The sequence below is a fragment of the Trachypithecus francoisi genome, unplaced genomic scaffold (assembly GCF_009764315.1).
Source record: "Trachypithecus francoisi isolate TF-2019V2 unplaced genomic scaffold, Tfra_2.0 Lachesis_group5, whole genome shotgun sequence".
Taxonomy (NCBI): Eukaryota; Metazoa; Chordata; class Mammalia; order Primates; family Cercopithecidae; genus Trachypithecus; species Trachypithecus francoisi.
Window position 1 is genome coordinate 35,321,806 of NW_022681470.1, and position 12,189 is coordinate 35,333,994.

The 12,189-nt window shown below is 44.5% G+C and overlaps 1 long non-coding RNA gene across 8 annotated transcripts in view; it reads right to left on the bottom strand.

The window, feature by feature from the left end:
• Positions 1-10,886, bottom strand: part of LOC117074336 — a 53,012-nt gene extending 42,126 nt beyond the window's left edge. For 2 of the 8 annotated variants that reach the window (XR_004433556.1, XR_004433551.1), the window contains exon 1: positions 9,552-10,878. This is a non-coding gene — a long non-coding RNA (uncharacterized LOC117074336). Of the gene's footprint in view, positions 1-9,551 lie in introns of all 8 variants that reach the window. The other 6 variants (XR_004433552.1, XR_004433555.1, XR_004433554.1 and 3 more) reach the window with 6 other exon arrangements.
• Positions 10,887-12,189: the final 1,303 nt, after the last annotated feature.

Sequence of the window (12,189 nt, forward strand, 5' to 3'; positions counted from 1 at the left end):
TCAATAATTGCAATATGAGTTTTTCTAGAAAGACACAAAATTTTAAATGTTAAAAAGACTTGAAAATATGTATATTTAAAATCCTTGAAGAGATGGGTAAAGAAATTACATCCTTAAAAGAGATATATGCCACCAAATCAGGCAGAAATAAAATAAACACAGGTAGTTTTAAAAATTAAAAACCACAGAGAAGAAAAATGCAGCCATTGACAGGGGGCAGGGGGCCACTCAGTGGGATAGATTCTAGACTAAACATAGTTGAAGAGAGAATTAACAAATTGGAATAAGGAATTCATCCAGACAGTAACAGTATCAAAGGGGCTATTTGAATAAGACAGAGAATGACAGGCACTGTGGTTATGGGTCCGGGGCTCAGGAAAGGCTTGTCAAAGGATACATTTAAGTAGCAGCCTGATTCAGTAAGAACACGAGTCATGTGATGACTAAAACGCCAAAAGCAAGGACAACAAAAGCCAAAATAGACAAATGGGATCTAACTAAACTAAAGAGCTTCTGCACAGCAAAAGAAACTACCATCACAGTGAACAGGCAACCTACAGAATGGGAGAAAATTTTTGCAATCTACCCATCTGACAAAGGGCTAATATCCAGAATCTACAAAGACTCAAACAAATTTACAAGAAAAAAAAAAAAAAAACTCCATCAAAAAGTGGGCAAAGGATATGAACAGACACTTCTCAAAAGAAGACATTTATATAGCCAACAAATATATGAAGAAAAAGCTCACCATCACCGATCATTAGAGAAATGCCAATCAAAACCACAACGAGATACTGTCTCACACCAGTGAGATGGCAATCATTAAAAAGCCGGGAAACAACAGATGCTGGAGAGGATATGGAGAAATAGGACTGCTTTTATACTTTTGGTAGGAGCGTAAATTAGTTTAACCATTGTGGAAGACAGTGTGGTGATCCCTCAAGGATCTAGAACTAGAAATACCATTTGACCCAGCAATCCCATTACTGGATATATACTCAAAGGATTATAAATCATGCTGCATTAAAGACATATGCACACATACATTTATTGCAGCACTATTTACAATAGCAAAGACTTGGAACCAACCCAAATGTCCATCAATGATAGACTGGATTAAGAAAATGTGGCACATATACACCATGGAATACTATACAGCCATAAAAAAGGATGAGTTCATGTCCTTTGCAGGGACATGGATGAAGCTGGAAACCATCATTCTCAGCAAATTATTACAAGGACAGAAAACCAAACACCACATGTTCTCACTCATAAGTGGGAATTGAACAATGAGATCATTTGGACACAGGGCGGGGAACATCACACACTGGGGCCTGTTCTTGGGGGCGGGCGAGCGGGGAGGGATAGCATTAGGAGAAATACTTAATGTAAATGATGAGCTGATGGGTGCACCAAACCAACATGGCACATATATACCTATGTATCAAACCTGCATGTTGTGCACATGTACCCTAGAACTTAAAGTATAATAATAATAATAATAAAGTCATGTGAATGAAATAAAAATAAATAAATCCATCCATGCATAGGTATTATGCCTTGCATGAAGCTGTTGTGAGGATTCGATTAAATAACACAAAGCAGCAAGCCCAGTGCCTGAGACACAGTTAATAACAAATGTTAAGAAACATACTTCCCTTCCTAAGAATCTGAGTTACAGAATGAATTTAGCATTCAATCTCTATATTGAGGAGGCTTATGGCCACCTTGCTGGAGCCCAGCATCATGCTGATGGGACTCAAATTGAGTGATATTCTTTGAATCCTAATAACGGTGGATTCAGCTATTTGTGACAAAGTGGCTGGAACATTGTCAGTTGTCTGTATGCCTGTTTCCTCCTTCTGCTTCTCTCCCTTGAGAACAAATTCTGTTTTCCCGTCTAGCATTAACTAAACAAGCTAGTCACATCCAAAATAGAGATGACATTTTAATACAACCAGGCAGCCTGGACAGGAATTTCTTTGCAAATCCCAATATTCCATCAGTACAGCTCTCAGCATTTCTCCCATTATGTCTTCTGTGGAGCCCACAAAGAACTCCTGACAGAGGTCAGGAAAGGGGGAAAGACAAAGCCACCCTTTTACTCAGCATGAAGCCTTTTCAACTCATAGGCCCCTGATGAAAACATTCCATAATGAAAAGAACAAAATAAGACAGGCTCACAGTGAACAGCAGCAGAATGTTCCATCGGACGGAGAGCAGCTTCTTGGGATGTGGGAATCTGAGACTGGATTGTATTCAAAGAAAATACCCCCAGAGTGATAGAGTGCAAGTCCTGGGGCTCAGCAACATTCAAAGTTCCATGCTTTGAAGGGGGGTGTTTCCCTGCCAAGGCCTGGGGACGGGGCCGGCTATCCTAGAAACAGAATTAGACTGGGAAATGCAACCAGGTGATGAAGGACCTTTGGCATGGCAGTTTCTCTCCTCCTCGAGCAAGGCAGATACAGGCCTCTGTGATGAACCAGAAAAGAGAAGCCAGAGGTGCAGCACTGGTATTTGTTTTTCTAACCAGAAGAGAGAAAACATGTTCCACCCTCTCTGAGTCCTTGGTCAGGAAAAGGTTGTTTTAAGAAGAAGAAAAGGAAGAGGAGGAAGAAACAACCCTCCTTTCTGCAGCTAAACTGGCTTTTGCACTCATCTCCCAGGGGCAAGGCAGGCTAATGACTCTTCCTTCCTGCCTTGGACATTGGTGGCGTCCAGGGGGTTCCCCTGGTCCCTGTGGTCGATCTTCCCTCAGCAGCTCAGTCCTGCCCAAGCTCCAGCACGATTGTCCCACACTAACAAATCTATAAAAAATAAGTCTTCTCCTTATTTGAGTTCTTTCCTTGTTTTTTTCCAAAAACTGCCTACCTCACCAAGTATGAATTATTTCAAAGAAAACAATAAAGAACTGAGCATTTCACCTTTGACTGAGTTGGAAGGAAATGTTCACACTGGGAATGGGAGAAAATAAGAGGAATTTGTAGGGGCAAATGCTAGGATTTTAATGTGTCCCGCATCCTATGATGCATATAGTGCCGGATATATTTTAAAGAAGGGAAAAAAACCTTGTGTTACATTAAAAACAACTATTTGGGTTGAGGTTAGAGAGACGATGTATTGCACACCAGCAAAATGAGGGTGATACGAGCATGAGCCTGCAACTTTTATCATTGTCTTGGAGGTCCTCACATACACAAAGGTATTCTGTTTTCACTTTGCTTGTCCATCACACGCACATATACAACTTGAAATTCATTTTAATAAGACTTCAGTTCCAGGCCGGGCGCGGTGGCTCAAGCCTGTAATCCCAGCACTTTGGGAGGCCGAGAACGGGCGGATCACGAGGTCAGGAGATCGAGACCATCCTGGCTAACACGGTGAAACCCCGTCTCTACTAAAAAATACAAAAAAAAAAAACTAGCCGGGCGAGGTGGCGGGCGCCTGTAGTCCCAGCTACTCGGGAGGCTGAGGCAGGAGAATGGCGTGAACCCGGGAGGCGGAGCTTGCAGTGAGCTGAGATCCGGCCACTGCACTCCAGCCTGGGCAACAGAGCGAGACTCTGTCTCAAAAAAAAAAAAAAAAAAAAAAAAAAGACTTCCGTTCCAGTGGTAGGCAGATAGGAGACACATGAAATAGAAGAAAACTCATATTGAGAGTAGGGCATTGGTCAGTTATTAGCATTTATTAGGCTGGGTCCCTGCATTGTAGTAGATTCATTGTGTCTGTTGATTAAATGAACGCAGGACACTACTGTAATAGCAAGTGGAAATGGATTTGGTTCCTTTCCTAAGAGAGTCAAGTTGCTGGTCCTCCCCAGTCATGCCATAGAACCAGTTCCCATCCATAGAGACTGCCATAGAATATATGTTTGAATAATTAAGTTGTAGTTTTATGGTTAAATCCTTTTTAAACCTACTTCCTCATTCTCATTAGAAACACTGTACTGATCCATGTTCTTCTGCTTCATTACGTAAGATTTTTGGAATTTACCTGATTTTTATTTATTTTCAAACATTAATTAATATTTTTTTGAGACAGAGTCCCATTCTGTTGCCCAGGCTGGAGTGCAGTGGCATGATCTCAGTTCAATGCAACCTCTGTCTCCCGAGTTTAAGTGATTCTTGTGCCTCAGCCTCCCAAGTAGCTGGGACTACAGGCATGCGCCACGGCGCCTGGATAATTTTGGTATTTCTAGTAGAGGTGGGGTTTTGTCATATTGGCCAGGCTGGTCTCAAACTCCTGACCTCAAGTGATCCACCTGCCTCAGCCTCCCAAAGTATTGAGATTATAGGCGTGAGCCACCATGCCCAGCCTACCTGCTTTTTAAAGCTAACTCCCTTTCCTCGTGTGACTCTCCAAAAACCAAAACCCCTTGTGGCATCCAGGAGAGTACTCTGAAGGCAGATGTGACTACAGTAGCTCAATACTCAAAGGGATTTCCAGGTCGCCTACCCTCAGAGCCTCTCTTCCCTATGTCTTTGCCTTAATAAAAAAGGCCTCTGTGAAGTCCTAGAGCTCAAGCCCTTGTTTTCATGATTCCTGCAGAGTGAGAGACTTGAAAAATGAGGGCCCAGAAAGGAAATCACCTGTTCAATTTTATAGAGCAAAAAAGCAGTTAAGCCAAACTAGAAACTAGAATTCACTGTTCCCCGAGTCATCTTTTTGAGAAGCACATTTTCAAGTTCAGTTAGAATATATTGAGAAGTGTATGTGGGGATTTGCTTTGTATCAGGCTAGTTAAGTGCAATCACATAAGGGGCATATTGAAAAACAATGCAGGGCAGAAGCAAAACATCCACTGTATCTATTGAATTTAGGAAAATTCATTTGAATAGCTAATAACTTGTCAGTAGATGGAAGTGACTCTACCTCTTCTTGGATGTGACTCTCAGGAATCATCATCAGTAGCCTCCACTCCTTTGTCTCATGAAATCAACAGTGAGTTTAGCAGCAGCTCTCTTGTTATAATTCAGCTAGTTTATTTGTATCTTAATCAGAGTAGATTACTTTTGACCAAACTAGCATCTCTTGACACAATCTACCTTGTATGATTTCTTTCAGTTAATGAGAAATGGTTCCCTCTGATCATTACATGTTTATGCAAAGCTAATTTATCTTGACCCATATTGTTATGCTAATTATATAAGCCCAGTTGTCTCTTTCAGACAATTTCTATTACAAGAGCTCTTGAAAGTGCAATGAGAAGAAAGAATAAAATGGAGCAGACATGTAATTAGGGAGATTATGAAAATCCTTTCCCAGGTATTTAAAAATGTATTTTAAGTATAGGAATTTTGGTTTTTGTAGTGTGATGTCTGTATCCTCTTCTGGGCCAGGTTTGTTCTTCAGTTCCATGGGCTAAAATCTCAGCTGTCTACAGGTGCAAGGAAGAGAACGTAAATGGAAAAAACAGGTAGGGTTCAAGTGCTGTGCATCTGCTATGTGCCTGAGGGCCACGGAGTCCTGGACTAGAGGGAGTGCTTGCTTCATCTGAAGGAGGCCACCCACCTCAGTGCCAGCACTTGATATTATATCATAAGGAAATGAGGCCCAATGCAGCCAGGAAAACCAGAAATCTGAACTAAGTAGCCTGATTTTTAAGTGGCTTTATTTTTATTTTTGTAAGTAGTGAGCTGGATCAAATACTTTTATCCAAGGGTAGGACCCAGTAGGCTGCCTAAAGAGTGGAAAAAAACCCAAAGTGCTTTTTCCTTCTCCATTCTCACCTCTCAACACAACATTTCTGATGCCAGATTTGGGAGGGGGTGTCCCACATACAGAGCAATTCTTCAGCAGATGCTAACCACCTCTAATTCAATTCTGACACCGTGTACCAGCAGACAGCATCAGATCCCACAGGTTTGGGGCTCAGTCCCATAAGACTGTCCCCACTTCAGATGCCAATCACAAGACCCAGGTTGTGACCTGTGCTTCTGATCAACCAGCCATAAGCCAGGGTTCCCACAACCTTCTCCTCGGGCTCAATTAATTTGCAAGAGTAGTTGACAGAACTCGGGGAAACACTCTACTTACATTTACTGGTTTATTAATAAAGCATATGATAAAGGATAGAAATGAACAGCCAGATACAGTTGCATAGAACAAAGTGTGGGGAAGGGACACAGAGTTTCCATGCCCTCTCTGGACACACCACACTCCAGGAACATCCACGTGTCCAGCAATCGGAAGCTCTCTGAACCCCTTCCTTTTGGGTGCTTATGGCAGATTCATTGCATAGACATGATTGATTACATCATTGGCCAGTGGTGATCAACTTAACCTTCAGGCTCTCTTTCCTGCCTGGAAGTTGGAGGAGGGGGGTGTTGAACGTCCCATACCTCTAATCCTGTCTTGGTCTTTCTAGTGACCAGCCCCCATCCTGAAGCTACCAAGGGTCTGCCAGCCACCAGTCATTTCATTAGCATACAAAAGACACACTTGTTTTTTTGAGACGTAGTCTCCCTCTGTTGCCCAGGCTGGAGTGCAGTGGGCAATTTCGGCTCACTGCAAGCTCTACCTTCCGGATTCACACCATTCTCCTGTCTCCCGAGTAGCGGGAACTACAGGCGCCCACCACTACGCCCAGCTAATTTTTTGTATTTTTAGTGGAGATGGGGTTTCACTGTGTTAGCCAGGATGGTCTCGATCTCCTGACCTCATGATCCGCCCACCTCGGCCTCCCAAAGTGTTGGGATTACAGGTGTGAGCCACCGCACCCGGCCCTTTTTTTTTTTTTTCCTTTGAGACCGAGTCTGGCTCTGTCACCCAGGCTGGAGTGCAGTGGCGCAATCTCAGCTCACTGCAACCTCCACCTCCTGGGTTCAAGCGATTCTCCTGCCTCAGCATCCCAAGTAGCTGGGATTACAGGTGCATACCACCATGCTAATTTTTGTATTTTTTGTAGAGATGGGGTTTCACCATGTTGGCCAGGCTGGTCTCGAACTCCTGGCCTCAAGTGATCCACCCACCTTGGCCTCCCAAAGTGCTGGGATTATAGGCGTGAACCACCATGCCCGGCTGAAAGACACTCTTATTATAAAAACCCTTATTCTTAAAGTTTAGGGAGCTGTTTGTCAGAAAACAGGACAAAGACCTATAGTTCACAATATCACACTGTGTCATTTTGTGACTTCTGCTCTGTTCCACACAAGGATCACTTCAGTACCAAGAGGCTGAAAAATTGTCAGGCACGGTGGCTCACGCCTGTAATCCCAGCACTTTGGGAGGCCAAGGTGGGTGGATCACGAAATCAGGAGTTCAAGACCAGCCTGGCCAAGATGGTGAAACTCTGTCTCTACTAACAAGACAAAAAAAAATTAGCCAGGCACAGTGGCAGGCGCCTGTAATCCCAGCTACTCGGGAGGCTGAGGCTGGAGAATCACTTGAACTCGGAGGTGGAGGTTACAGTGAGCTGAGATCACACCATTGCACTCCAGCCTGGGTGACAGAGTGAGACTCCATCTCAAAAAAAAAAAAAAAAAGGAGGTTGAAAAACGGTCTATAAATTAGTTGGAGCATCTACCAGCTGGCAGGAAGATGTAGATGGTCTCTCCTGCTTGCCAACCTCTCCGGGGTCAAATGAGCTTTCTGTGGATTCATCTGGAATCTAAAGGAGCTACTGTCCTCTTGGCTTCATCAACCACAGCTCCCCGAAATCCTGAAGCAGCCAAACATATGGGCACCTCCTCTCTCTTTCCTTGTCATGATCAGACACAGCTATGCCAGGAGACATGGAAAGTGTGCAGCCCATGACACCATAACCCACCACCACCTCAGCCAGGCCCCTCACTCTCACCCCACAGGCCGCTGAGGAGCCAGTCTGTGAGGATGAAAGGCGAACAACCGCGACTCCGCTTCTTCCTTATTCTGAGTGAGGGCACTTGATATGAGGTGGAAAATCACTGAAAATGAAGGACGTCCATGCCTGAAGTTTGGTTCCTGCTGTACGTAGGAGCGAACAGGCCACCGGGCAGATGGCTGCTTTAGTATCAAGTTTCATCAAAGTCTACTTGCAGCTGATACCTGTGTTTGAGGCCTAAGTTCCTGGTCCCCCACCTAGCCTTGCCCTTTTTTAAAGCTGGTAGCTGCCCTGCTTCCATGCTCCAAACAACTTCTGCCCAGCAGCCTGGTTTTGACCCTCAAACCATTGCTCCTATGCACATTGCACAACTCCAGCCCTGCCTTTTACCCCACACATACTCCCTATTTTTCTCCACCTCTGCCTGGGCCACTGGCTTCCCTCAGGCCAAGTCTCTCCCAGGGCCAGCCACACCCTCTGTGCCCAGCTTCACTTAGGCCCACCCTACCCCATCCTCCTCTTATCCTCAGCCTGGACACTGAAAGCTGTGCCTCTGGGACTGTCCTCTCCATCCCAGAGCCTCCTCCACACCCTCTCCTCAGAGGACTCAGGACTAAAGGAAGGCACGTAACATACGTGACTTGAGAAGAATGGGGATCAGGAGAGGCTGCTGTTCATTTCCACTAAGGATTAACAGGAGAAGAAAGCTCTAAATGGTAGGAGGACAGAGAAAGGCTGGAAAACACTCGAATCTACTGTCCATGGAGATTTGGCAATTTCAGGGCCTTTCAGAGCAGAAGACCAAGCCCAGTACCTGGAATGGGGATCGATCGGGAGAAGGAGCCTGGGAGTCAGGGGAGGAGCAGATTGGCTTGGAGATCAGGCTTGCACACTCTGCCCTGTCCTCTTCCTGGCCAGGTAGAAATGGAGATATCGATATTCTATTAGGAAAAAGTGTGAGCTCGCTTAAAGGGAGTTGAAAAAAAACCATGCCAGGCAAATCTATGTAATGTCAAATTGCAGACGGGCATTCAAAGAGATGGGAGGGCCCAGGCCAGGAAATTCAGGGGCCTGGCTTCAAATCCGGTCCAAGTGTGTGAGAGCGTAGGAAAAGGACTGACATTCTCCAGGTCTCTGTCAGCTCTCTGAGAATACAGAACTTGGACTGGATGAAATATTCATTATCTTAAAAGACAGACAAATTAACTCAAAGCTTAGCAGCTTGAAACAAAGAACTTTGATGACCTCGTGAAGTCTGTAGTTAGGAACCCAGGCACTGTGTGGCCAAGCCCCCTATGTCAGAGTCTCCCTGAGGCTACAGTGGAGGCGTCAGCTGGGCCCATGATCGCTCAGGGCTCCACCTGGCAGGACCAACTTTCTAGCTCACCCAAGTGATTGTTAGGCAGAATTCAATCCCTCTCAGAGACCCAGATTAAGGGTCTCAGTTGGAATAAGGGCCTCAGTTCCTTGCTGGCTGTTGGCTGGAGGCCTCCCTCAGTTTCTCGATATCTGGGTCTCTCTATAGGGCAGCTCATAACATCGCGACAGGCTTCAATCGAGCTAGCAAGAGACATTTCTGGTTTCTGGTACTTGGAAGCTTGGGAGATGCCACTGCCCCCGAACAAGCAAAAAGCTGAACAAACTGAATAATCAACTCTTCTTAGAACTCTAAGAGAAGTGAGGTCCCAGGGACAACAACTGCCCCCAAAATGGAGAGACAGACAGATGGATACAGAGAATCACAACTTACTTACCAGAGCAGAAATTCATGAGCAGAAATCTCCGTGGGAACTAGTGCCAAGGTAGAAAAATCCAAACTGTAAATGATGAATTACTTTTGGCTCCGTGTGGACAAGACTGAGAGTAAAAAGACTCCAGGGGGACCCAGACATAAAGGGGGCTCCATGCACACTTTTGTGAAATTTACCTGCAAAATCTCGACCAGGTTCTCACATTAAATATCAAAGAAAAATGCCCTTATGCTTCTGGCAAAGGGAGGGGGAAAGGAACCATTTTGAAAAGCGCAGAGCATCCTGTTCTTAACAAGGCCTTCCCTTAGGAGAAACTATTCAACCAGAGCCTAAGCCCCTGAGATTTTATCACAGCCTACCCGACCTGGGGGAGGGAAATACCTTACTCCAGCAACTCTAGCCATCCTGTCCCACCTAAGGTGTGGAGGAGACAAAGGACTGAGAAGTGTGTGTGAGTTCAGAGGCACAGATTCACTAAGAGGCTGAGACTAATCACAGGTTCACAGAATGCCTTCTTCCTCACTTCACCACCCCCCATTACTAGAGGTCTGTTTAAAGCAGTTCCTTTTACCCAGTACACCATGACCAGCTAACAAGAAAAAATTACAAGTCATACTAAAAGTCAAAAAATACAGTTTAGAGAGACAAAGCAAGCATCAGAACCAAATATGGCAGGGATGTTGGAATTATCAGAATGGGAATTTAAAATATCTATGATCAGTCTATTAAAGGCTCTAATAGAGAAAGCACACAGCATGCAAGAACAGTTGAGCAATGTAAGCAGAGAGATGAAAATCCTAAGACAGAACCTAAAAGAAATGCTAGAGATCAAAACTACTAAGGCAGATGCAGAATGCCTTTGAAGGTCTTAGTAGTAGATTGGACATGGGTGAGGAATTTCTGAGCTTGAGGATACATCAATAGAAATCTCCAAAACTGAAACGCAAAGAGAACACAGACTGGAAACAAAACAAAACAAAAACAGAATATCCACGTACTGGTGGAAAACTACAAAAGATATAACACATGCACAATGAGAATACCAGAAAGAGAAGAAAGAGAAAGAGTACAGAAGAATTATTTGAAATAATGACTAAGAATTTCCACGAAACAATGTCAGACACCAAGCGACAGATCCAGGAAGCTTAGAGAACACCAAGAAGGACAAATGCAAAAACAAACAAAAAATCCCAAAACTATACCTGGGCATATCATATTCAAACTACAGAAGATCAAAGATATAGAATAGGAGAGGGCAAGCAAGACAGAAGTCAGAGTCTACATGTAATCTGGTCAGGAAAGTAACATTCTGGCCAGGCTTAGTGGCTCACGCCTATAATCCCAGCACTTTGGAAGGAGAATATAGGAAGATCACTTGAGCCGAGGAGTTTGAGACCAGCCTGGGCAACATAGTGAGACCCCATCTCTCCTAGAATAAAAAGTTAGTACGTTGTGGTGGCACATGCCTGTAGTTCTAGCTACTCCGGAGGCTGAGGCAGAAAGACGGCTTGAGACCAGGAGTTCAAGGCTGCAGTGAGCTGTGATTGCACTACTGCACTCCAGTCTGACCAACAGAGCAAGACTCTGTCTCACAATAAATAAATGTATTAAAAAGTGATATCCCATCACATTTGCCATATTCTGTTCATTAGAATTGACTCACTAAGCCCAGCCCATACCCCAGGGAGGCTATAGCAACTGCACAAGAACATGAATACTAGAAGGCGGAAATCATCAGGAGCTATTTTGTTTATGATTTTATTCATTTCAATTTTAATTTAATTTTTTTTAAGAGACAAGTTCTCACTCTGTTGCCCAGGCCAGAGTCCAGGGATGCAATCATAGCTCCCTGCGGCCTTGAACTCCTGGCTCAAGCAATCCTCCTGCCTCAGTCTAGCTAGGATACAGGCATGTGCCACTATGCAAAGCTAATTTATTTTATTTTATTTTGTCGAGACAGGGTCTGATGATGTTGCCAAGGCTGGTCTCAAACTCCTGCCTCGGCCTCCCAAAGTATGAGTCATCACACTGGGTTGTCAGGAACTATTTTAGACGCTGCCTACCTCAAATTATCTCCCACACTCAGCACTCACATTCTGTGAACACTCCTTCTCCCATAGAAGGAGGCTACACATTCAGTTTACAACCCCAACCTCCAAGATTCTCAGCCAAACACCTTCATGGGTCTGACATATTCTACATGTAGAGTTAACAACATGAAAAACACAGTCAAACAGAAAAATCATGTTATCCAACAGAGTTAGACAGTGAAAAGAAGATATCGCATTTTCTCTATTTCTGTGGCATCTAACATCAGAGGACAGGGTAGACCAGATAGCTAGCTGGCTAGATAGCTATCTGTTTATCTATCTATTTATTTTGAGACAGAGTCTTGCTTTGTCGCCCAGGCTCAAGTGCAGTGGCGCAATCTCAGCTCACCGCAACCTCTGCCTTCCGGGTCCAAGTGATTCTCTTGCCTCAGCCTCCTGAGTAGCTGGGATTACAGGCATCTGCCCACCACACTCGGTTAATTTTTGTATTTTTAGTAGAAACAGGGTTTCACCATGTTGGCCGGGCTGGTCTCAAACTCCTGACCTCAGGTGATCTGCCTGCCTCAGCCTCCCAAGGTGCTGGGAT